Source organism: Canis lupus, chromosome 3 (assembly GCF_011100685.1).
Source record: "Canis lupus familiaris isolate Mischka breed German Shepherd chromosome 3, alternate assembly UU_Cfam_GSD_1.0, whole genome shotgun sequence".
NCBI classification, from domain to species: domain Eukaryota; kingdom Metazoa; phylum Chordata; class Mammalia; order Carnivora; family Canidae; genus Canis; species Canis lupus.
Genome location: NC_049224.1, coordinates 20,365,266 through 20,392,606, shown reverse-complemented (window position 1 = coordinate 20,392,606; position 27,341 = coordinate 20,365,266). Strand labels below are relative to the sequence as shown.

Below are 27,341 nucleotides of genomic sequence, written 5' to 3'. Positions count from 1 at the left end.
AGTCAAATGCTCTAGGCATAGGTGCAGATGCAAAAGGCGCCATTAAAAACTATAAACTAAAAAACAAAAAAAAACCAAAAACAAAAACAAAAAAACCTATAAACTATAGGGGGAGCTAATCTTTACCCAACACCAAACCTCAAACTATGGCGCATTCGCAAAGCATTGAAAAGTTTTTATATGCGTCCATCATAGTTTCACACCCAACCTGCTTTGTCTGGCAGCAGAGGAAGAAGTTTTGGGTAGCAAAACTCTATCAATAGCCCATCAGAGAACTGGCCCAGATTCACTTCTACACCTGCCCAGTGCATAATGCTGTTTTTTTGACATGGAAGACTGGACCCCATATTTTCTACCTGTCCTGACCAACTGAATCTATATCACTGGCATTCAGATGTAGATCATTAGAAAATTCTTACAAATTTGGAATCTCAGAAACTGATGGTGACCCTGAGATGGGTAATCACCCTCGCAAACAAATTTGAAGTGTGCCTAATTCAACCAAATCCATAACATTGTGACTGCTCAGCCAACTACAATTATTTATCCTCCTTAGTGCAACCCTCTAGATGTTCCCATGTGTGTGCAAGCATGTGTGGGCAAACTGAAACACAGTCAGCAGGACATTTCTTCCCAGAAAGCCAATTTTACTAATAGCAAGTCAATTCAAGCACATTTTTCTTGTAAAACAAACACGGACCTATTATGGGATAGTATATAACCATTTCTTACATTTTCAAGGTAAACAACCACAATATTTTAAAGACATTTCAGACTTGCTGCTTTGGGTTACCTTCAACAGCCCCCCTAATTTCCTGCCATAACTGTGTCATCCTATTGATGGAATTTGGTCACCCAAACTCACTCCTTTACCATGATTTAGGGGGTATGTTGATGGAAAATGCCAAGAAAACTGCTCTAAACCTACCTCAAGTACCAATTACTCAGCTTTCAATACAGTCTAAGAATATACAATAGTCCTTTTTAATCTTTCTGGGGCTGGAACTATCACGATGAGAGATCACTTGAAGGTGATATTTTGCAGATATCACCCAAGGTTGATAAAATCCAGAATTCTCTACTAAAGTTTATCAATCCACAGGTTCGTGGGTCAAGAAATTGCTACCAAGATCCTTGGGCAAAAAGGAGACAGAGCTTTTCTTGGTCATCCTCCTACCTTCTTTTCTCTACGAATTCAGAACCTAAGGTAACCACAAACTTTCTACTCTGGGGTCACATTCTGGTATGCCTTCTCAAAATTCTCCATGCTCTAAAATTCTCTCTCACTTTTAATTGTTCTTGCTCAGCTTACTGCCCTCAATCCTCACCATAAACAATGAAACTGAGCCTTTACTAATGAATATCTATCTACCTAGAGCAAAGAATCAAGAAAACGAATTATTCATCTGAAGTAATTCATACCAAAATATGAATGGCTGATAAGCTGCTTCTGTTTTGAAAGTAGAAATAGAATGGTTATCCAAATTAGTTCATTCAATAGGGTGGGTATTGTGTCTGTTTTGTTCACTCTCAGGACTCTAACACAAGTGCCTGGAAATGAATATTAAATATTTGTTGACTGGCAGAATATTTGGGGATGGCAGCTTTGAGTAAGGAAAACATGTTGGTGCCCATGTTATTCTTCGACCGCCTACATCCCTACTTATTTTGACAGGCAGAAAAATAAGACCAGTGATTTCGGTTTTGGTTTCTTCTTCACTACTCATAGCTAAAAATTTGCTTGTATCTCATCTGTATCATTAAATAGTAACAAATACATGGTAGGGTTGTTAGTAAGGTTTGGGCTGCGGGGTCGTTTAACTTAGAATTTCTCTTCCTCCAAAAGATGTTTAAAAAATTTCCTTCTAGAACTTTCAGGGGCACACCCTAATATAAGAATAAGCCCATGAGCAGGGAATTCGAATGCAATCCTCTATAGCACTTACACTGACAGAACTGAATTTGGGAGACAATATGTAGGATGCAGAGTCTGGAATAAAAAGTCCAAGTTTCTAATTCAGACTCAGCCAGTGGTCTGATCCCATGCAAGTCATCTAACTGCTTTCATGGGTTATTTTCTCCCACTATTCCCATATCTTACCTGAAACCTGCTAACCTGCAAGGCTTAAAATCTCTTATTAAAATTGCAAAGTAGTCCTCCTTGTTAGCAGGAGTTTGAGCCAAGACCCCCTGCGGATGCCTGAAGCTGCAAATAGTACTGAACCCTGTATATACTGTTTTTTCCTATACATACATACCTATGACAAAATTTGATTTATAAATTAGAGATTAACAGCAATAACTGATAATAAAATTGAACAATTCTAGCTATATACTGTAATAAAAGTGATGTGAACGTGGTCTCTTTCTCTCTCTCAAAATAACTCAACGTGCTATACTCACCCTTCTTCTTCTTGTGATGATGTGAGATGATAAAATGCCAAATGATGAGATGATGTGAGGTGAATGACGTAGGCATCAAGTCCATAGAGTTAGGCTATTTTTGACCTTCTGCTGATTTGTCAGACGAGGATCACCTGCTTCCAGACTACTTAAGGTTCACCGTGGGTAACCAAAACCACAGACAGCAAAACTGAGGACAAGGAGAGACAACTTCACAAAATTGTTTTCAGAGAAAATAAAAATGACAACAATGACACCAATTATACAGGTTATGAGTGTGTTACATTTCCAGAAAGAGATTGAAGATACAATATATAAAATATCAGTTACGTAGTGGCAGTGAACTATATTTTTAAGTGAATTCATCCATGTAACTAGTAAAAGCTAAACACAGAATATAACATGGCCTCATGCTTAAGGGGAAATGCATAATAATGCCCACTGGGGAAATGGAACAATGGAGATGTAGCTCTAACAGTGATCCTGCTTACCAGGCTTTTCCTGTCCACCTTCTCCTGCCTTTTGTCATCCTCTTCTTCTGGGGGTACACTTTCACTGGCAAGGAGTACAAAAAAGCCATTACAAAAAGAAACTGGTAAAGTGATAAAGTATTGACCCAGTGGGCAAGGAAATGAATTATATAACTATAGAATGGTGTGTGGGAAAATATGTACAGACAGGAGATGAATAAAAAGAGGCACTGTGCATGTTATTAACTTGGACAGGAATAAAAGAAAAGGATCTTATCATCTAACTTTTTTCTCTGCCTTATTTTTCTGGATAGATTTGACAGCTCGGAATTCCTCAGTGACTTTCCCTTCTTTGTTTTACATCTTTTGGTTCATCTTTCTTCCCTTTCTTTCACAGTTTTCAAGCTCCAATCTTAAACTCAAAAAAAAAAAAAAAAAGTAAAGTAAAAGAACAAGGAAGAAGAATGCTGGGCCTGGGGCTTGCACGTAACTCTGCCAGACTCAGAAGAGTCTCGGTTTCTCTGCACTGTGTTTCTCCATCTGTAAAGTGGGGATGATGATACTTGTCCCAGCCATGAAACAGGAATGTGTGACTAAGGAGTGGGAGGACGTGAGCAAAAATTAACCTCTCAGGCATCATTGTCACTATCTCTCCTCTAGAATCTCTCCTCATTTGGGAGAAGCCTTGGTGGTGGGGCACCTCTGAGGACCATGTCTTCTCCACTCCCACAGCCACAACTCTTTATTTACCTAGTCCATAGACAATTGTGTTTTTTGCCTGGGCTATGATCCCATTTTATTCTTTCTGCTTCTCCCATATTTTTAGTTGAAATGAACTAATATCTCATTAATATCTGTAATCCATTTGTCTATGATTTTTTAAAGACATGTAAAATCCTAATCCTATGTGAGATTGCCAATTCTAATTCTTAAATTGGAACCATGTGACATTTTCTTTAAAGTCTATTAATCATATTTATCAATAAGAAAGCTTACTTTTATACTCTTTTATATTCATTATAGCTAATGACTTTTTGTTTTGTTTTTGCCCTCTCTGACCTGTTTTGAAACTGCCCTTTCAAAATTACCCATAGTGTCCCAAGAAATAAAGTAAGTATGACAAATCCCAAAACTCCTGAACATTTCTGTAGGAAACACGTTTTCTTGACACTGTCCACACCAACTGAATATTATGAAACCTTGTTTCCTTTCATCTCTACACCCTGAAGAAAAAAAATAAAAAGTTCGATTTCCACATTACATCAAGAATTTAAATTTTCCTGTGGGATATGGAACTCTGTAACACCTCCAGCAAAATAGTCTATACTTCTCCTTAAATCTTTACAATTATTGTTTTTAAGAAAGCAAATTAAACAAAGCAAATGGTGACATTGGATTGGAGTTCTCTAATGCAAAATGATAGATCTCAGAGGGCCTTTTAAAAATATACCTTACCTAGTTGCTATTTATTATCAAACATAGCTAAATGTTTGTAGTGTGTGAATATTTTAAAACAAACCTATCAGGGTGTCTGAGTACAGAGTTAAGTCAATAGTTTGCAAACATCTCTTTGTTTCTTTAGACGCATTTAGCTACTGATATATCTTTTTCAGTGAATGAAGCAGACCTGCACACATACAATAAAGGAAAGCAAAAATTACCAGGTTTGGACTTTGCTTCACAGCCAGAAAGATTCTGTTGAGCCTGCCAGCAGGAGATCTTGCGTATTAATACTCTACCTGGAAGAGCTGACATGTTGAAAATGAGATTAACACCTTCCTGTTTTACATTAACTAAGGCTAAAGTGTCATTTGCCTTATCAGGAGAAAAAAAATTCAATACTGAAATGATAGGGTTGCCAGCAAGGTATGGTTTTAAGCAAATGTTGAAATACTAAGTAGGATTTTTTTGTGTGGTGGTGGTGAGTCTTTGAAGATAAATGCGTTGTGCGAATAAAAGTCAAAATAATCAGGATGACTCCAAGACTAAATACAAACACGTGGAGCACAGCAACTCCTTTTCAGGCCAATACTAATTGACATTTGGCTCGTCGTAAACAACTCGTCAGAGCACTTAAAAAATAATAAATAAATGAATGCACGATGTCAAAGAGTACTGATGCCTTAGTATGTGTTGCCAATTCCAAACCAGCCTAGAAACAGAAGAGCTAATATAAATGATTTATTTGTTCAGATATAAGATAGCACTTTTTAATTCCCTCACTTCACAACCCATCCAGTTATGTATTTACTAAAGATGAGCATTTAGATGAAAAAATATTAAAAATTCTAATGTAGGGAAGTCTCTGGATCATTGTCAAATACGGTGTGGGAGGAGTGGGCCAAAACTGGCTCCATGTTCCTCTCCTCCAAAAGGACCCCAAACAGAAACTGGTGGGCTTTTCTCAGGCTGTGAAGGCCAGGCGGTCATCCACACTATCAGGGATAGCTCCCTTCTGCTGCACGGGGCACACTTGTAGGAGTGGCAGAGAGTCCAGAAAGGAAGACAGGAGTTCTTTGTCCTCCAGGCCTCAGAGTCTAACTAATTGTACTGACAGGTATCAGTGATGGCTAGAGTACAAAGTGGACTCCAATCAGAGCAGAGGCATAAACACCTGAAATGGGAGCAGTGAAGGGAGGGAGAAGAATACTCCGGGGACGACCCGGGACAATTTCCTGGAGGAGATTCGGTGTGAGCTGGATCCTGCAGGATGAATAGGATTTTAACAGGTGGGAAGGGAAAAGGATGGTGAGGGCTTTCTAGGTAGAATGGACCAATTCATTATATTTTGACACCATGATCACATAGAGCATTATGGTTAAATAGACACCTAAAATACATCAATGGAAAATATGTTATTACAGAAAATGCTGTCAGCAATCCACTTAAAACAAAAAAAACTACCTATACATGTGGACTGAATACACAAACGGTAAGAAAAAGAGAGAAAATGAGACTTTATTCTCCTTGCTAAATGTCTACTATTCAAACCTTAAGAATAAAACATACCAGTAGCTATTGTTTCTATTCATTTCAGAGCTTCTAATTGCTGCTATCTCATGGGGTCTCCAGGAGAAGGAAGGAGGAAGGGGAAATGAAAATGCACGAGATTTTCAGGAATGCCAACAATGTGAAGTTGGAATCCCACTCTAACTACTTTCATTCATTGTTCCAAAGGTGACACTGGTCCTTGTGTTCAAACGGAGCAGGAGGAGGACAAGCAGTTTTAAGGTGGCACAAAGGAAGGCAACTTGATGCCTCCTTAAGGAGAAGCTGCAGAGGGCTGTGCTGGTGGGGACGGTGATAACAGCAAAAACAGCAATGTGAGATGGAAAAGAGTGCTGCGGTGGGATGGAGGGGGGGGGAGCAGTCCTGCTAACTTGGGATGAGGTAGGAGGAAGAGGTGGAGGTAACTTGGACAGGTGTTTGAGGAGGATCTGTGAGTGATGCAAATGCAGGGGCAGCAGAAGCAGCGAGGCAGGATGCAGGAACATATCCAGGGAGCTCCCAGGAATAATGGAGAGCACACGTTGCATCATCAGGATCATTGAGACCCGAATCCTCTGGGGAAGTCATGTCTTTTTTGTACTAAATGTTTTGAAGCAGAGCTTGGGGGTGGAGTGAAAGAGGAGGGGAAAATCACTGGGAAAAATTAAGCAGTCTGAAAGGAGTGTAAGATTATGAAGATAAATGTTTACCTCTCTGCTGCATTGTATCTCTTGAAATGAAACTGTTTTTGAATAGTGCTGCATCCGTACTGCAAGAATGTGGGCATTGTGAACAAATTGACTGTCTCAGATGATTTGACACATTTTGATTTCTGCTTAGGAAAATATCTGTTAATCCTATTAGAAAGAGAAGGAGAGGGTCCTGAGTAGGAATGTAAGAGATCAAATCACTTACCATCTTGCTCACACTCTCCCACCGCCAAGGTCTTAAAGTCAGCATTTCCACAAGACCTGGCGCCTCCCCCCTGCCCCACCTGGCACTGCATCAAGACCCCTACTCCACCTCCCCATCCTTGCCATGGCCCTGGCGAAAATCAAGACCATACTGGATGGTTGCCTTGTCGCTGGCAAACTAAAGCAGAAAAGACCCGATTTTATGCTTTCTTTTCATGTAGTTTTGTTTTCTTTTCCTCCCTCCTCCCTTCTATCCTTTTCTCTTTCTTCTCTCCCCCCGCCCCCCTTTCTTCTTTATAAGGTTCGCTGTTTGCTAATATCCAACTCCAGACCATTCTTCCTGTTTGGCAAAGGAAGCAGTTTTATTGTTTGGTATCCCCAGGGGGGATATGGTGTCTATGATGTTGTCTAGGCCCAGCCTCCCCTAGGAAGGTTAACTACCTCCAGCTTACTCTCCGAGGGGGCAAAGGATGGCAACCACACGCTTGAGCACCAGCCATCCTCTTTTGCCAGAAAGTGGAGCTGTTCCCGCCCTGGTCTACCTCTGCTTCCCACGATGGTGTATCTCAGCATCGTAGGGCAACTCACTGGGACCAGTCACCTGGAATCTGAATCGATAGAGTACAAATTAGGAACAAGGGAAACAGAAGACTTTTCCCCCCAACTACTTCCTGAAAAAGGTTCTTCTGGGAGCAACACCCTAGTCTGATCAAAGGATCTGTTCATCTGTCTCAAGAGCCAACGCTGGAGCCCAGCATGTAGCTAAAAATATGCACTCACAGTCCTAGAAAATTGTATTCATTAGACTCTACCTACAGGTCCTCACCCAGAATCTGCTCTATGCCAAAGCAGCGTGCTGCTGTTAATCCTCCTTTATAGATTAGGCAGTAAAATAAAGAGGGTGGGGCTGAAATGCAGGGGAAGCCTGCACACGTGTTTGGAAAGGAAGAAAAGCAAAAGCACGGGGATTTCTTGCTCTCTCCTTCACGTTCCCAGTTGCTGGGGTTGTCCAGAGAGATGCAGGGCTTTTTCATGTTTATAGTATTTTCACTTCCACGGGGTTAGTGCTACTTATAAAATGGGAATTTAGAGACAGAGCAAATAAATGCTTTTCAAACTGGGGCACGTTATTATTTTGGGGGTCCATCTTCTCCTCTTCTTTATATGTGAGGGAGGAAATAAAAAGCACCAGAGCTGACATTACTGAGCACTTACTACGTGCCCAGCACTGGGGCGAGTGCGTTATACATGGAATCTCCGTTCCTTCTAAGATACCTGGGAGGTAGGTACTTCTGCTCACCACCACTTTGCAGAGGAGGACACTAAGCTTGCAGAAAGGTGAAAGAACTCAAGCAAGTGAGTGGCAGAACTGGGATTCGAACCCGAAGCTTCCAAAAGTCTTGCTCTTGATATCTGCGCCATAAGGCCATCTCTACGTAGTTCCTGTAAAAATACGTCTTACGGCTTTCTTCTGAGATCTCGGTGACTGCATCTTAATAACAATTATGTCATCATCTTCCTCTTTACGATTTTCTGCCCTCAAATAGTAGGGTTCCCTGAAGGCAGGGACTGTGTCTCCCTCACCTCTGCACCTCCACGACCCTTAAAACAAAGTATCTTGCACAGAATAGGAGCTAAAGAATTATTTGTTGAAATGCACTTTAGAGTACCTCTGAATCTAAATAAAGCCCATCTAAACAAGTCCATTTCCCAAACACTGGGGTTTTCCTCTTCTTTGTAGCCATCCTCTTCTTGTTTTGTTTTCAAAAGGTTGATTTTGAACTGGAGGGACATTGCAGTTGTCTTGTCACTTAGCGTGATTTGAAAGTGAGAGTCTGTGTAGTGCTTTAGCCTGCCCTCAGCAATCAGGCCTCACACTCACGAGGCTCTGATTGTAGGAGTTGCCTTATTTGCATTGATGAGGATGAGCCAGCTGCTAGAGCATACAGAACTGCACCTGACACAATCACCGAGTTCAGGATTAGCGCGGGGAATCAGGAATCCACTGCGCTGCGTGGCAATCTCAGCCCTACATTAGAGTCACTCATGCAAAATGACCCAAATTTGCAATGAGCACAATTAGCAATCCAAAGATGCATGTTAATTTGGGGGCCGATATTTTCCTACATTTCCCTAAATTAAAAATAATAAATATACTCTTTCCTAGTTGAGTCTAGGCATGAAAATAATTCAGGGGATTGTGAGTTTGTACAAAATGCATAAAGCCCCCAAAATGTGGATTTCTCTGGGTAACTAGCCCCCAAACATGCACACACACATATACACCGGAGGGAGGTATTAAGTTTGGCATCAAATATGGTAAGATCTTTGTGGTGTCACGTTCCTTTTTGAGTCAGTAGAAAACAGCCATTTACAAGGATAAAAATACTAGAAATAACAATAGCTATGATATGTGGAAAAGGAAAATCGAAGCTTTAAAAAAGGGATTTGATATTTTCTATTATGTATTAATATTTCTGAGGCTATGTTTGGGTCACATATAACCACAGATACACTCGGTGATTTCAGGATTTTCTAAAAGTGCAAGAGATTATGTCGAATTTTTATTAAAGAGAGTCTATAAATCAAATGGAACATTCTCAAACCCTGTACTGTGTTTCCATATGTCTGCAGTCTAGAGGTATTGAAATGCTCACCTATACTTTAGGAAAAAAAAAAAAAAACACAACATTTTGCAAAAATGGAATAAATGATCATTCGAAGCAAAAGCATGCAGTTCAAAAGCTAAACCTCCCATTGGAGAACAGAAAATTTAATGAGCTTTTAATGGAATGCAATGCTCAGAGTAGTAAATTATTTGTTAGTTGACGATGCAATCAGCATGCTGATTAAGGTTGCTTGGTTTTTTACTAAACATTAACTGAATGAAAACGGGTAGTCCTTGTTCTGCTTGGGGGGCTTTAAGGAAGCAAATGGACTTTCAGAACAGAGATTGTCAATAAAGGTGAGTGCACTCCAGGTGTCATTTGAATATGATGATAAAATACTTCTGATAAATATTTAAAAGCATTTTAAATCCACAATGTTCGCCTAGTGTATTGTGGACTCTGTTTAAAGAAACAGTGGGCCTTAGCAGGCCTAACAACCATCCCTCTCTCTCTCTCTCTCTAGAAAGAAATATCTAGATCTGCTTTCTTTTATTGCAAAAGAGAAAAAAGGGAGGGTGGTATGCTTTGAAAATATAAGCCAGCATGGACTCTGAGACCAGGAACTGTTTGGAATGGGAACCTACAAAAAAAGACAAAAAAGGACAAAAATCAAAACAAAGGAAAATATTCTGACAGCAAATAAAGGAAGAGACATCTGTTTCTCTGGATAGATTAAGATAAAATTTTAATGAAGCAGTTTTGATATTCTGATGTTTTAAAATAATTGCCATTAAAATACATATATATTTTTAAATCTGTAAATGACGGCATTCTGAGGGCAAGAAGTATTGTGATATCGGAGTTATATCCTGTCTCATTCAGGAGGTCTGAAGGGGGAGTGAGAGAAAAAGAACAAAAATTGTAAATAAATTCTATAATGCTTATTTTTGTTGTTAGATGGTTGATACAGAATTTATAAGGTCTGTCATTTACCATATATTAATCGATATATACATTTACTATAAATTATTGTTTCTGAGAGGGATTTTGTTACTAACTCTGTTTAAATTGCTAGATTTCTTCCCCCCTCGAAAGAAGGGTGTTTTTTTGTTTGTTTTGCTCTCTACCAATTGCAGAATTATGGGTTTGTAGGTTAATTTTCTTTGAACAGCTACAAAGTTCTTTTTCTATAAATCCTAATTAGTTTCATCATTGGTGATTCTCTGGCAATGATCAGATACCCTTAAAATCCGATAAATAACTACCTCTCACTTTTAACTATTCCTGTTTATGACCCAAGAGGTTAAAAGCCTTTGACTGGCATTTGACTTCTGACCTCATATAAATGTTATCTTATCAGTTCCTGCTTGTTAACTTGTATTGAGTGCTTGTCCCTGATGGCTTTTAGATAAAGGGTTGTGGGCTTTTTTCTTTTTTTTTTTTTCCTTTTTAATATATTTCCTATAGGAACTAAACCATTTGCTTTGTTCTATGCCTAGTGCACTCCAGTCTAGAGAGTAACCTGCTATAAATCTGTGATAAAGCCCTAAATACACTTTTATTTATTCTCAACATTATTTTAGTTTAGCTTTATGGGTGGGATTTGATCATTGAGAATATATGTTTATTATAATTAAGAGCAGTAATTACTAGAGATCTTAATCCTTTAACATGTTAGGGAACTGGTTAGCTTGGTATTCTCTCTTTTTTAAAGAAATGCAAAAAATAAAACACACACACACACACACAACAATTTTAGCTTTGCATTTTGCACCAGCATGAGATGAGTTAGAGAGATAATTTATGGAAATCTTGTCTCCCCAGACTTTAGAAGTCTGCCTAATGAGAGAGTCATCAGTAAGATATATCTTTTTTAAAAAATCGAATCCAGACCAGGAACAGGGCATTTTCGAACCTTTGGGGAGGAAGGAGGTGGCCTGGAGCCCTCCTTTGCCCTTCTGTCCTAAGAATTAAGAAGGATTTCGGCCTTTTATTCCATTTGCAGCTGTGTGTGTGGCTCACACATTCAAGTGTGTATGTATGTGAGTCCAGTTACTGTGTACAAATCTAAATACATTTGAATGTTTGCATTTTAATCTCTCCATACCTCGATGGCATTGTGAGAGCATTCTAGGCAGATATGGGTGCCTCCGAGGCTGCCTCATTTGCAAATGACCTACAATGTGATTTCTAAACAAAATATTACATTAATTTCTATGTGGAAAACAGGCAGTAAGGAGGGGAAGGAGGAAGGGGCAGCCATCTTGGAGTCATTTTGCCTTTTAGCCTCTTTTCTCCTCCCCAGGCTCGAGAGTTAGAATATTATCTTTATTTTTAATTGGCCTTGAATGTAATGCAGTAAGCACATACAAGAGACCTTTGTATTCGTGTTTGGGGTAGGAAAAAGTTGTAACCTCTTTGGACTTTAAATAATAACTGCGACTATAGACAAACTACACCTATTCTTCTCAATCCTTCTAAATAAATATACATATAAATGAAGCATATGCCACAGCTTGTAAGAGACCTGTACAAAACCTATTAAGGGAAACAAATGTCTATTTGGACCATTCATTTACTGCTATCTAAAGAATTAATATGTCAGTAAAGTTATCTGCCCTTCCTCGTCTCCCATTCTTTCTCTTCTCCCCAAACACACTCTCACATGCACACACACAAACACACGCATTCAGACACCCCCAATCTGCAGAAATGGCAACTCTGGAAACTTGCTTGCATTTTTTTTTTCTTTTTTTAAATAGGAATCCCCTTTCTCTTAGGTCTTAAGTATTTCAGAAAGTAAAGAAGGCCAGCTTTTATTTTTTATTTTAATTTTCTGTGTGTGGAGAGCTGCTCTGGCTCTGTAATGTCCTAACACTGCTTTCATCATGCTCATATTCTGGCGACACACAGGTTTAATACAATTTGTCCTAACTTTTCATTTCAACCATTGCTTTTCTCAAAGTGGCCAGAGTTTAAAGACTGCAAAAGCAAAGGGAAAAGAAATACCACGGCAGGGGGAAAAACAAACCAACCCCCAAACTGGTGCTGGTATTCACAGCATTGACACATTCTCAAATGTTTTCTCTGTAGTTATAACACAAAAGCGCTTTCTTCCCTGTTTTGATGTGTTAAAGACGGGAAAGAGAGAGGACACTTGGAAGTGGTAAAGTAAGTATTTGGAAGCACAGAGAAGGTCTTTCTCCTTTGAATATCCAGCATGTGTCAATAACGTGTAGTTGCTTACAGTTGAAGATTAATTAAAATTTTTTAAATGGAGAGGGGATGAAAAGTTAAATCTAAGCAAGTTGTGTCACATCTGCTGAACTTTTAAGCTACCAGTGTTGCCTTTCTGTGTGTAATTAGAAGTAGGTCCGAAGCCAGTCATTCTGCTATCTCTGAAATAAGGATAACCAGGATGCTAAGTCCCTCTGGAAAGGGTGTGAGGGGATCGATAACAAATTATCATCTAATTTTGGTATTTGGCAGAAGAAACCACAAACTTTTTTTTAAAAACTCCTTTAATGTCAGTAATCTGAAGCAATGTCAGTTATTTTTCTAGCCAATATTATTTTGCAGATTGTTTTACTGGGTGAAACAAATAAGGATTTGAAAGACAAATAATGACCTGATTCCTAAACACTCTCTCCTATTCTCATGGCCAAATTCTCTGAGTTGAATCCCAGAGTTTTTACCATTGTATTTTGTATCCTGGCTTTAAAAAAAAAAAAAAAATAAATAAATAAATAAGATTGAAACATGTAAGCTAGATGATTCCAAAACTGGTGTAAGTTACACTACCACTTTTTAAAGATGTAATTAATACATTAATATAGAGAGGTGAGCCTTAGTATACCCAAAGCAGAAAAAAAGTGTTCACTTAAACCAGTTTCTATATCAATCAAAGTGAACTGCCCGAAACATTTTTGGTATAATATTTTGAAATGTAGTTAGAGGAAGAAGATGAAGGGGAATCAAGGCCCTTGGTTTTTCTGCAGAGCTGTATCACCCAGATTTATAAAGTTACCTAAGGGTGTATTAAAATATATTGCCTTTGTGTGTTTATATGTTTATAAACTTACCTCAGGAATATATTAGGAAAGACAGCCCATTTGATTTTTTTCCCCCCTGTTTCTTGTCAAAGATCAAACCTGCTCTCTCTGGGTATCATGGCCTTTTTGTATTTCAGCAAAGAAGTAGAGGACCTAGAGTCAGAAATATCAACATTTCTAGGACTCAAGTTATTACTGTCAAGGTTTCACTTCCTTCCTTTGTAAAGACTGATGGAAATGGGTTTCTGATTTCCTTGGTTTCTGTCCTCTCTTTTGCGTGTTTTCTTTATTTGTGTAAATTAGCTTTGTCCCTTCTTAGTAGAATGTTTAGTTTGGGCACAGGCTTTCCCAGATAGATTCTCATTCTCATTCCCCCCATCTTCTCTTGATTTTGGAATGGGGAGTGGTTCCTTATTTTAAAAGCTTTGTAATTCAGACTCAGAGAGCCAGTACTCCTTCTACCCATCTGCACGCACTCAAGGGTCATACCCAAGATCATAAGCCATGTTTGTATCCTTCTTATGGGAAAATGATAAAATAATATCCACAAGGATATCAGATACTACGGGCATGGCCTGGACACACACCTTGCCTCTTCCCCTTGGCCTCGCCTGCCCTGAAGAAGGAATACATCCATCTCCAAAGTTGATGCTTAGGAGTGACCAGTCAGATGCTAGCAGGTCAGCTGGCTGTCCTCTCGGACAGAGGGGTCCATAAATCAGAGACGTGTTGGTGTGGTTGAAAGAGGAAGGTAGTCTAGCCCGAGGGAAGCCACGTAAATCTCTCCCAGAGCATTGTTCCTGGTAGGGAGTGGGGGTGAGAGTTGGGGTAGCTCCTGGGGCCGCGAGCTGTTATTAATGCCCCGGCCCTCCTGCAGTGGGTGCTAACTTGTTGTGCATGAGAGCTGCCACCACCCTTCCCAAACATCGGGCGCTTGGAAAAGTCAAGCACTGCTGAGCCCTGATTTTCATTTAATAGTCAAAACCAAGATGCATTTGGGCTATGATGATAGGACAGCTCCCTTGAAAAGATTATTTGAACTACAAAGGCATTCATTTAGGGCTAGCGATGTTGCAAAAGGGCCTGCTAGAAATTAGCAGCCTGTCCCGGTATTTGGAGAGCAAGAGTGACAACTTATTGGAAGTTCTCAAGGAATCATTTATATTTCACACTCCACTAGGCAGCTGATTTGAGATTGTCTGTTAGCATAACAAAGGCTCTGAGCCTGTGAACTTCAGAAACCTTTCGACCTCTTAGCTGCTGGCATGAATAGCCCCCAGTCCTGCCTATAGAGATCTCCCAAAGCTCCCCTGTTCGTGGCTAAATTGTTAATCAGGGTAATTTAATATAGTTTTCAATATGCCTCATCTCTTATTGGGAAAGGTATTCACAGCTCCCCTACCCCTGAAAAAAAAAAGTTCTTTTATTCCAGTGTGAGGGGCAGCTGCAGACAGACCCCCGCCCCTCGCGGCGGGCCCGCTCCCGCTCCGCGGCCGCCCCGTGCAGGCCCCGAGCAGGCCCCGGCGCCGCCTCCGCACGCCCGGCCCCGCCGCCCCGGGCGCCTGCCCGTCCCGCCACGAGCCGGCGCAACCCAGGCCCGCGCCGCCGCCGCCGCCGCCGCCCGCTCGGGGCCGCCCCGCGCGCAGGCACAGGCACAGGCGCACGCGCTCCCGCACACGCCACACCCCCTCCGCCGCCCCTCCCCCGCTCCCCTCCCCCTCCCCCTCCGCCTCCGCCTCCGCCTCCGCCTCCCCCTCCCCGCCGGCAGCCCCGCAGCCCCGGCCTGCCCGCCTCCCCTCTCCCCTCCACCTCCCGCTCCCAGGCCCCGCAGCCTGCAGCAGCCCCCTGCCTCGCCTCCCCTCTCCCCTCTCCCCGCAGCCCCGGCCTGCCCGCCTCCCCTCTCCCCTGTCCCCGCAGCAGCCTCCTCCCCTCCCCTCTCCCCTGTCCCCGCAGCAGCCCCCTCCCCTCGCCTCCCCTCTCCCCGCAGCAGCCCCCTCCCCCCTCCCCCCTCCCCTCCCGCCCGCAGGCCTCGAAGCCCGGGCCTCCCCTCTCCCCTGTCCCCGCAGCGCCCTCCCTTCTCCCCCCTCCCCTCTCCCCTGTCCCCGCAGCCCCCTCCCCTCGCCTCCCTTCTCCCCGCAGCCCGGGCCTGCCCGCCTCCCCTCTGCCCGGTCCCCGCAGCCCCGTCCCCCCGCCTCCCCTCTCCCTCCCGCCCGCAGCAGCCGGGGGTCGGGGCCCTCAGGCCCAGGCCCCCTAGTTAGCGCGACGCGTTCCTCTTAATCCACTGAAGACCCAAGAGGTCTCCTAGGATATTGTCCAGCGGTTCGAGAATCGAGTATAAAACTCAGATTGTCGCCACACTGTCTCCTCCCAGACAGGCCTGCAGCCGGCCCGCGCCTTCCTTCCCCTCTCCTCCCAGCATATAAGGTACAAAAGGCAAGTGAATAAAAGCCCATCACGAGCGAATGAATCCCCATATTCAGGCAGCCACGGTTCAAATATTATTATTTTGTCTTTTTTTTGTTTTGTTTTGATGTTGTGTTTCTCATTCCCCGTGTGCAAAGCCAGAAGAAAAAAATCATACAAGGAAGGGGGAAAATTGGAGATCACGCTTTTTCAAAATGGAAGGATACAATCTCTTATTTTTTCCACGTGAGAATTTTAAGACACCTGAAATCTTATATTTTTACATGGGAATTTTTAAGACTTCTGCAAAATGTTATCTGAGCATGTCCTGATTGCTTTGGTGGTGATTTTCTGTGCAATTGTGCTCTGTCTTTGTGCGGGTTGAGGCCCTGGGTCTTGCTTCTTCCTGGAACAGCCATTTCTCGTTAGCCCTGGCTTGGTTGGTGTCCTTGCCTCCCAGCCTCCCACACTGGGATAAAACCAGGATCTAGTGCCTGAACTATTTTCTTGGAATTTGCTCTAGTTAGAGTGGTGTCTGATGAGGGTGTGGACTTCCTTCACTCACTTGGGATCCTAGTCTACCCAGCCTCTCAAAACTGCTGAGATGGGAGACGAATTCTGTTTATAGGATCCGAGACAGAATTACTAACCTCCAAAACCTCCAGAAGTACAAATAGAGACCCATAATTAACAAAACAAAACAGCTCAGCCTCTTTCTCAAGATAATCTTTCTTGGAGCTAAAATAAATAAATAAATAAATAAAAGATTTAAAAAATCTGTTTTCTAGTCAATTTTAATATCTAAACACTGCCCAGAGGTGACACTTGAGAACAGAACAAATAAATAAATAAAGTGTGTCTGGTTATCATTTTATATGGCAATCCAAAAATCTGCATTTCTCTTAAAAAAAAGAATCTGACCACTTAAATTTCAATAGTGTGGAAGTTTTTAGATCATAAGCATTTTTGTCAATAATATATGCTTGTCAATAAGTATGCATTTTAATGACAGGCCTTTTAGTTTATTTTTCTGTAAGTAGGGATTTTCATGTTCTGATGTCTTAAGCCAGAATATTTAGAAAATGTTGATAGTTGCCACAAGTCAGTGAATCAGTATTTCTGGTTTCTCCTTTAAAAAGCCCCCCTCCCCCCAAATCATTCATATATAAATTAACAGAAATTTAACTTTCAAAAGATGGTGAGAGAGAAAAAATATTATGACTTTTAGACCCAAGAAAGAAAAAATACACAATTTGCATTTTTTCAGTGCTTTTGCTTAACATTTTTTTCATTAGCCTTTTCTTCATTAGAATTTATGATCCATGTCCATCATTACACTTTCACATCTCTGATTTCTGTTAAATTTTCTAACAAAGGTTAATAAATATAAAAGGGTAAAAAGGCCTATTTACTTTCATCTGAAGTGCTCAATATTTCAAGGTTGTTTGTATTTGCATGTAAATTTTTCCATGTTCTAATTTAAATTATTAAAATTTGACTGAAATTAATTCTATTCAGAGTTAAGAAGTAACAGGGATTTTTTTTTTTTAAAGAATTAAACAATGTGATTTTACTAAATTATAACATTTTCTTGGTGTTGGGCCATCTAACACCCTCTCTAGCATGGCACAGTTTGGGCTTCACATTTATGGAAGGAAAAGGGTTGGGGGGAGAGGGATATATATTTGGAATGGTGTTTGACAGGGGGAATGAACGCAGACACCAGAACAATTATATTACAATCCCACTGGGAATGCCAGCACCAAATTTAGCCAGACTGATGGGGTACTGTCTAGACGGTCCCTTTTGTGTATCAGCTGTTTTTTCCCTGCTTTATTGCACTGCCTGAATGTGTGAGTTGAACATGCATATGGATCCCAAACATAACCATTCCTACAACCATACATTGCTATTAAACTTCCTCTCATTTGGCTCAGAATCAAGGGTTGTGTATTCCTACTGTATTCCTTTTACAATATTTTGTAATTAAAATGCAGCTTCCAGAACTAGTGGTTTAACAAAGCTTCTAAGACAAAGTACAAGGTGCCTAGACTGTTTTTTAATATGAAAAAAAAATGTACTAGGTAAACATTTCTATCTTCTCAAACATGTCCACCTCTTTTCAACAGAAGTTAAAGAAAGCCAGGAAGAAAAAAAAGAAAACAATGAGATGAAAAAGGCATAGCACATGTAAATTACCACCTTTCCTTTTGAAAAGGGCAAGGATAGAAAGAAAGAATATTTATTAAATGTTTACAGTATAATTAATGGCAGTGTGTGTGGTTTTCCTTTTTTTTTTTTTTTTTTTTTTTCTTTTCTTTCTCTCTATTTGGTAAATCAAATAGAGTTCAGGAATCAGGGTTCTTGTGAGGGCTTAGAAATAGATTTCTAAACTCTTTTAAATACATGCTTACAAGATTACTTTAGTGTTATTGGGCAGATAGGAAATCCCAGAGACATTTCACATCTGGGCAACTGTCAGGATTTTGTTTTGTTTGTCAAGATAATGCAGGAAGGCTAGTTCCTACTTATATGTGATTACAGTATCCACACAAAACATTCATTGTTCAGAGGAGCAAGAATGCACCCCTAAACAGGACATACATTCCATGGGTGATAGGTACTAAGGTTGGATGCCTTTGCTAACAACCAAGAATTGAAATGAGCACAAATTAATTATTCCAATTAGAAGGTGAGAAATAGAAAAACACATTAACGTTAATGAAAGTAGGTATCAGATCTACCTCTGCCAATGAAAGGTTTATCAGCAACTTTTGTCTACAATCACCAAGAACTGAAAGGTATAAGAAATTGGAATTCCACAAAATATGTCATTATAAATAAAAAATCTTGCCTTCTAGTAGGAGTACAAATGAACCCACTGTTTAGGAAGAGAATCCCGTAGCATAGATAACTTTCACTAATATGTACACACAAACAGGAATTTTGTGTTCCATTTGCTTTAATTTTTCCCCTTAACAAGAAGAAAAACAGTAAAAGTTTTTGCCCTTAAGGAAAACAAAATCAAAGGTAAAGTTGGTCATAGAAAAAAAAATTAAGAGATATATTCTGATTTCCCGAGCTAAATTTTGTCAGTGACTAAATGATGGAATCTGATTTTTTAAATAATAATTTTCCATGCCTTACCTTTAGAATTCAATAACTACTGCCTACTCAGGACAATGAAGATTTTATCCGTCTTTTGAGGACTGGGTATTGAAGAGGGCTGGAGGGAAGAGAAAAAGTAAATTTTATTCCCAATTTTACTGAACAGGATAAGGCTAGAAGTCATCTATTTTTCACTTTGAAACATCAGATCACAAATCAACAATCATACAGTATGATGGGTGACACAGGATTGGGGAAATTTCCTGTTTGGAAGAGGTTGAGTCTTGAACAACTGACACTGACCATAGAAATCTTGAGTTGCACTTGTGGGCATCCCTGAGGCCTAGGTTTGTTATGGTTGAGAAAAATAGAACCAAAGGCAGTGACAAAGAGCAAAAGAAACCAAGATGGGAAATAAGAAAGCAAGAGAAAAATGGTGTGGGGTGGGGAAGAGCGGGGGTGGGGGTGGGGGTGGGTGGGGGGTGGTGGCATGCAGGGGCAGTGAGCGAGAAAAAGGAGAGAATGAATATTCTAAGCATTGTTTTAATCTAAAACAGAGATGCTTCCAGGAGAATGCATTTCAATGGAGCTGAGCCAAAAATAATTATAGAGATTTTCTTGTTTTGTTTTGTGAATGAAGAGCATCTCTTTTCTCTGGAGATGAGAGAGAGGGAGAGGGAGAGAGAAAGAGAGAGAGAGAAAGAACTAGAGCCAAGAGATTGAAGTGATGCCCCTCTGCCCTTTTGCTTCCACACAGCACAGTAGCAGACCTTTCTTTCTTCCCTTTTCCAAAAGCTATTGGCACCAGATTGTGCTAGGAAGAGAGGGAAGTGGCAGCAGCCCTCAAACCTAGCTGGGTTTTCTATTCTAACAATAGCTTGTTTACTTTGATAAGGCTGAAGTATTGAAATTGGAAGCGATATTGGGGGGGGGGCAGAAATACATATTTTAGGTTCTAGAAACAAAACTGAGCTATTTGCAACTAAAAATATTCCCCTATTTGAGATACCTGAAACTTCCTTTGGGGTTTGTTTTATCAATTACATTTGTTTCCTTGTTTTTCATCATCAGTCGCAAGCTACTACAGGAAACAAAGTATTCTCTCAATTTTTCTCCATTTTTTTTTTCTGTGATGCAAAATCTTTATCTTGGAACCTTTTTTACAGGGAAAAAATTGTCATTTGTTAATATAGCTTGGGCTATGGCTGAATTTTTATGAAAGCAACATAATAAACTCTTCATGAGAGGTGGAATAAAAAATTTTATACTAATATGAAATACATAGGATTGGGGGAGAAACCCATCAACATTAACAGACTTTGAGGAAGAAAGTAAGTAATCATAATTCAGAACACTACTGAAAGACTATTAGTTTTCTTAAGTTAAATTGATTTACGTACAAATCACACCATTAAGTACTGTCTGAACCTGAAATATCCTCTCCAAATCTCTTATATTAGGTGTTGTGCCATGCTAATGACCTTGTTGTCATTTTTATCATTCATAGATGTTAACTCTATACGTAGGTTTAAGGTACTACTTTTATCTTTGTATTACCTGAATTTTTAAAAAACAATTTCAGAAACCTAAGAACCAGCTCCTTTCCTCCACATTATACTTCACAACTTATAAAAATTAACTTGTTTGTTTTTAGGAATATTTGACCTGTTAAGTTAAACAATTTAGTCATCCAGTAGGAGAATAGCATAGCGACCTTACTGGGTTAACACCAAATAGGTAAACTCAATGGGTTAACATCAAAATGACCTTGATGTGAATTTAAAACAAGTAAAGCTACTTGTGTTACATTAGTAGTCAAGATTATCTATTGGGTTAAGTATCAACATCCCAGAAAGTAGCAAAAATGGATATAACTTCCTTTAAAACTTTTACATATTAAAATTGTCCCAGGTTTTCTGTCAAAAAACTCCTGAAATGCATAGTAGATGGCAGTAAAGTTATATGATTCTATTATGTGGTTAAGTTTTTTTTTTCTTAAAGATGAAAAATGTCTTCATGTACATGGGACTTTATTTAGGGATTTTCAAAACATGTTTTAAATGTCACTGTGAATATATTGTGTAAATCTATGAATATGAGTTTTATAAATCCACATTTAATTTAATTAATCATATTGATTCACTTGACATTTTTCTCCTCCTAAATCTCCCTTTCTCTTTTTTTCCCCAATCTCTCTATTAAAAGCAATTCTTTCACAGTGGTAGACTAATTTTTGAAGCAGATTTTACAAAATAAAACCTACAATGGTTTTAGAAGAACTTTTAAAAGCATTCAACTTAAATTTGTTAGAAGTGGTTAAAATGATTTTTTAAGAATTCAGAGTACTTAATCACACTAATCTTCACATTCTATGTAAAGCCCAATACCCCAAATGAGCAGATCTACTTTTTTTAAAAAGAGCACTTATTAATATTAAATAACCAGAATCATCATTAATATATACTTTAAGGCAAAACAAGTGATGAGATTAGCAACAAATACTTATTTTGCCAAGTTTTAAAAGAAAACTTTACCTCTTAAAAAAAATAACCTGTAAAACAGAAAAATATTTAGTGATATTTAGTATCAAAGCCCCCAATATACACAATTTGAGAATTTCTATTTGATTTTACTACATCATTAAAATTGTCAGGGAAAATATTGGTCTACTAAAACATTTAGAATATGGTATATAATAATTTATCATTAAAGGCAGTGCAATATATCACAGCAACATATGTATTTACTCTCAAGCTCTGGAACTAATTTGGAAATGAGCAGAAAAAGATAGATTTACACTTGGTAAATGTCCCAAAGATATTAGCAATATTAACCAAACTAAAATGATATAGAGCCCCAGGTATCTGCATCAAGGTTTCTATATTTTATAAGAATATAGAAATATAGGTATACAGATAAGCTAAATGTAGATATATTCGTCATTTGTTTGCAGCGGTCATCACAGTATAAAATGGATTTTTAAAGGTTCTATTTTGATCACTTCTTTTCCAGCCCCAAATTACTAAACCAATTTCAAAGCTTTGCTCAGAAAAGTTATATTTCACTTAAAACCAACCATAGAAATTGCCCCAAAGGAAGTCTTGTTTGCTTGTTCTTTTCATTTTGTAGTGGTATGGAGTCCAACACGCAACCGAGGGGGTGCGTGGGAGGGGGAGGAAGCAGCAAGAAGCAATCAAAAGGATTAGGATGGAAACTTCCTCAAGCTTCACGGGCTTGTTTGCTGGCCACAGATGCCATTATGGTGTATAGATAAGATATGTTTAATATTAAGACTTTAAAAAGAGCCTTCACACTCCTGAAAATTCAGAGGCAAAGCCGAGCCTCTTCTTTAGCCCATATACTTCACTACATTGGCCCAGGAAGCCTGGCTAAAGATAGTTTCATCCAGCTCACACGCTTGGTTTTGTCACTTCATGTCATAACCTCCACATTACTTAAATGTAGTTTTAAAATGTGTTAAACGGAAATGCTGATATAAGCCTAAATGTAGCTGTACTTGCTGTTTCTGCTCTAAGTTCATTCATGGTAGTGGATTTAGTTAAAGAGCCCAGAACAGCCATGCTTAACTGTAAGGAAACAAAATCCTCCTGGCTTCAATGGGGGCGAGGTATATGTCAGAGCAGAGGGAACTCACTGTAGATATTTGAGATAAATACCTTCTGTAGAAATGGACACATTTCATTGGTGGCCTGTATAATGTAAAGAAAAATATGCTGCATTACAAATAAAGCCCCATTAGCTTTTTCTTTTCTTTTCTTTTTTTTTTTTTTTTTGGGATACTAAATGCTATTTTATATATCTTGGACACAGAGAACATGCAGTAAAATTTATGATAGTAAATAGCCGACTCCAAATAAGAACTGCTAGGGATCCTAGGTGTCTATTGAATCATAATCAAGGACTACCTGGTTAGCAGTAAGCAACAATAAAGGGTATTCTTACTAAAATATTAGATGAATTGATAATAGAGAAAATGGTCACTTTCACAGAAAAGCCAACAGAAAATAGCAGTAATTATGTGTGCCTTGTACACGAGCATCCTACATTACACCCAGTATGCAGTGTACTATTATTAAAAAAAAAAAAAAAAGTATGGTACCTCGTCTGGATGATCCAGCTGTATTAGGAAGTTTTACAGAATGGCTCATTTTCCAGAGCACAACATTTAGCTTTTCCACATGCTTTTTTTGGTGGAATTTCTCCTCCCAGTTAAAAACTGGTTTTCATCACACAACCGCATAATTATTTTTCTGCAACTAGCGATAATTACTTGTTTTGTGTATCTCTACTAGAGTGATTCAGTGTTTGCTGTTCTACCTCATAAAATGCATCTGTATTAGAGGCATGTGAAAAGGAGTATTGACCTTATATAATATATTGCTATATTGGTAGGGGCACACAGCTCTAATTCTTTGTAAAAGGCACAAAAGTCTATATTGCTTTGGGTTTTCCTTTTTGAATGCTATGTGAGTTTTCAGACTAAAGCATAAAACTGGAGGTAACTGAAGACAAGAAACCTCACAACATGGAAATTACTCAGTACACAAAGAAACTCCCTCTCAGATAAATGTACAATGGGTGACTGAATAAAAAAGGCTGTTGGAAGGATTTGTTGATAGTGGCATCATAGAAAAGTCTGGAATCAGTGTTTGTGAGATTTGTCACACCAAAAAATCAAGACCAGATTTCAAATCATTCAAGAATATCTAATCATTTTATGTCACTCACAAAGCTCTCCACAAATACAAATGAAAATTAAGCAGAGCCCCTCCTGCCAGTCTTCTTTTATCTTACAACAGCACTTCGCTTTCTCTCTTTTCCTTCCAACTCTTATTTGTCTGAGGTTCTCCTTTCTTTCAAGTTCTCTTTAATCCTTGCTTTCCCATGTCCCTGTTTAGTTTTATTCACCAGTGATGCCAATAAAAATAAACAGTCTATTTAAAACAAGTGAGTCAATGCCAAAAAATGCATGATTGATGTGCAGCTTAATATTTTATTTTTATTTTTTAGTGAAACTACACCTGTGGCATTGTTTTACTTATCTATTTATTTTTTATCATTCAAAAAACACAACACAAAGGACACAGCTGAGAATTGAAGGGCTATTTGAGGTCTTTGGGTTTATTTATAAATATATGTAATGTTAAATGCAGTGAAATCCTTGTGAGACTACTTTCGTGCTTACTGATCCCAGGGTACAGAAAGAATTAGCTTATCCAGGAAAACTCAAAGTCATAATTAGTCTTGTGAATTATAATAATCGGGTCTCATCCTACATTTCTTTCTCATGTGGTACTCCCAGTGGGAGTTCTGCAAGAAAAAGGACTACAGGATTGGCCATTAATAATGGTATACCTGCGAAATACGAGCATTTTCCTATCGTGCCAATCAATGAAATTAGAAATCTGCCCCCATCTTGGTTCTGTGCCCTTCAACCAATTAAAAGATTAACATCAACAGATTTTTCAAATTTCAAAAGGAAATCTTATTCTTAGTTTTAAAAATACCTCTTAAAATCATAAAATAAAAATAGAAGTTTTTCCCCCTAATGAAATATATCTTCTATTCTTGACTTAGTTATAAGGTGTAATTAATTCTCACTTTTAAGAGTTAACGATGCTTATGTTTTAGATAATTTCCTCAAGGAAACAAAAGCAAAAGAGAAAGTAAGAAAAGTCAGTGAAACTCAGTGGAAAGCTATATGTAATCTCAAGGCTTTCAGATCAGCTATGCTTCCTAAATTGATTACTCAGGGTTGACTGACTGAGATGACCAGTTGTTTTAATGTACAGACCTAGCCTAAATTAAAGGGAAAAAAAAGTGTAATAGTTTACCAATCCCAAGATGCTGACGTTTTGCCACAGAAGTGTTTTTTATATGAGTTGCATTATGATGGACTGCTAACTAGTCTTAGAAAAGTAAGCAGAATGCAATCATAATTGCACATCCATCTAAAGCCCAACCCTTCAAGGCCCTCATAACCCTAAACATTTAGACAATAGTCCTTCAACAGGTGAATGGATAAACAAACTGTAGTATATTAAAACAATGGAATACTACTCAACAATATAAAAAACGAACCTTTGATACATTTTGCATATATGGAAGAATTGCAATGTAAATATGCTGCAAGAAGCTAGACAAAGAAAAGGGTACAAATTCTTTATGTAACAATCTAGGAAATTCAAATTAATGCATAGTGACATAAAGCAGACCAGTAGTTATCTGAAGGAATGATCAGGAGGCAGGAATCCCAAAGAGGTAGGAAGAAACATTTGTGGGTGATGGATATATCCATTGTCTTGACTGTGATGATGGTTTCACAGATAGATATATCTATATATAGAAATATATATTTCACATATACATATATGAAAAAACTTTAAAAATATACAATTAAATATGAGCAGTTGGTTACATGTCAGCTTTACCTCAATAAAGTTGATAAAGATAAATGGTGTGATTAGAATGGATATAGCAACCAACCAGAATGGATGCTTGCCATTAACAATAACAAAAAATTCAGACAATAGGTATCAGGATTATCCAGGTAATTGGGAACACATATAGTTGACCACAAAGAATTTGGAGATTGAGATGGCCCTCTTCATCCCCTCCCTGATGTTTATGATCCCTGGTTTAATTCAAAACCATTTCCCACATTCTTCTGCTAAAATTCAATACAATTCTGAATGAGGTGAGCATCACAAGTTCTAGATTCTACCTCCAGCAGTGCTACAAGCTGCGTGATTTAGGAGGTATCGAACTAATGTCAGACTACTACCAGGCAAGTGTTTGAGGTAAACTGAAACATACTTTCTTCTAGAGCAAATCGGATCCATCTAGAAAGCTTTTCAATTTTACAATTGTGTGTTTTGCCACCACTTTTCCAAAGATTTTCTCTTCTCTTTCTTTACTACCATGTGTATGATAAAAATGGAGTGGGGAGCTGAACTGGGGATACTATTAGCAAAACAACAGAAATTACCAGAAGATATTTGTCTCAGCTCAGTATCCTATGTGAGCTGACCAATTTCAATTCAATTCAGCAAAAATGTGCTAAAATCTGCAATAAGGGGCAAAATCACCATACTGCAACTCTATTCTGGAATGGAGGACAACTGTTTTGAGTTACCTATCAAAGTGCTTTGTGTAGAACAAAGGACTGAAATAACCGCAGGTTATTATTTTTATTGTTCTATTTTTATCAAAGCAAATGTGCTTGCTTACTTACAACTAAAATTTTAGATGTGTAACTTGAGTTAGATCAGTGCCCATCTCAGGCACAGAGGAAAAAGAGCCCTACATAATTTTTAAGAACCTCAGGGATAAACTGAAAGTCAAAAAACATGGGGGTGGGGAACTGGAATCAAATAAATATATGTGCAAATTGACATTTTATTAAATGGACATGCTTAAAACTTTGGGTTTATCAAACATATATCAATGAAATTGAAACTGAAATCTCTTCAGCAAGTAGAATGGGTTTCTGAGTGCAGAAATGTATGTTTTACATTACCTGAAATGGAAACATTTTTCCATCTTGTTCCCATTATGACGTATTATTCTGATTTTAGAGCTGTAATGTTAAAAAAAAAGTTAAAGAAAACATTTCTGTTTAAGGACTTAAATATATTTTAGTTTTTAAAAATGTCCATCTTTTTGCCAGGGTCAATCCTCACATCTCATAGTTAGATTTCCACATTAAGATTTACAAAATGAAAAATGTGCCATTGATCTTGGATTTAAACGTATAACTTATGTTAGCATGTAGCTAATTCCTGAATTTTAAACCTGTGTACAATAGTGGTTAAATATTTTTCTAGATATTTTTTCAAAATGGAAAAAAACCCAGAAGTTCAACTTTGTACTTTGTTCATGTCTCCTAGTTTTCTTTTTCATGTCTTCTTTCCTCTGCTCTTACCTTCTTTTCCTGTCACTTCATTACTTAGCCACTGATTTTTTTTCTGCTATTGTTAATGTGGGTCAGTGACCAAGACTTTGTCTTAACCTTGAAAACGCAATTGCTTTAGGCAAGTCCCCGCACGATTTCTTGACTGTGTTTAGGCATTAAAAGAGCTCTTCAGATACAGTGTCTGTGAGATTGTTTTCTTTTGTTACTTTTAGTACTGGATTTTAGCTTTAACCAGGACCTGTTTGGTGAGAAAGAAATTCAAAAGGATCTCAAGAAAAAAATAATTTAAAAAACAAAAAAATAATAATTTTTTCTTAAAAAAAGGTTTTTAAGAGGTCCCACTACTGCCTACTTCCTGCCTGATATCCGATGTTCCAAATAATCTAGTGAGATGAGTACACATTCTTCCCCTTCAGACTTTTGGGAAGGGTCCAAAACAAGCTGTCTAGAAGCTGATA

General features: G+C 38.6%; 1 long non-coding RNA gene across 4 annotated transcripts in view; it reads left to right on the top strand.

Moving 5' to 3' along the window:
• Positions 1–9,605: 9,605 nt before the first annotated feature.
• LOC102153951 overlaps positions 9,606–27,341 on the top strand; it is a 38,085-nt gene continuing 20,349 nt past the window's right edge. For 2 of the 4 annotated variants that reach the window (XR_005356750.1, XR_005356747.1), the window contains exon 1: positions 9,606–9,740. This is a non-coding gene — a long non-coding RNA (uncharacterized LOC102153951). Of the gene's footprint in view, positions 9,741–15,673; positions 15,861–20,117; positions 20,279–27,341 lie in introns of those variants that run through there. The other 2 variants (XR_005356748.1, XR_005356751.1) reach the window with 2 other exon arrangements.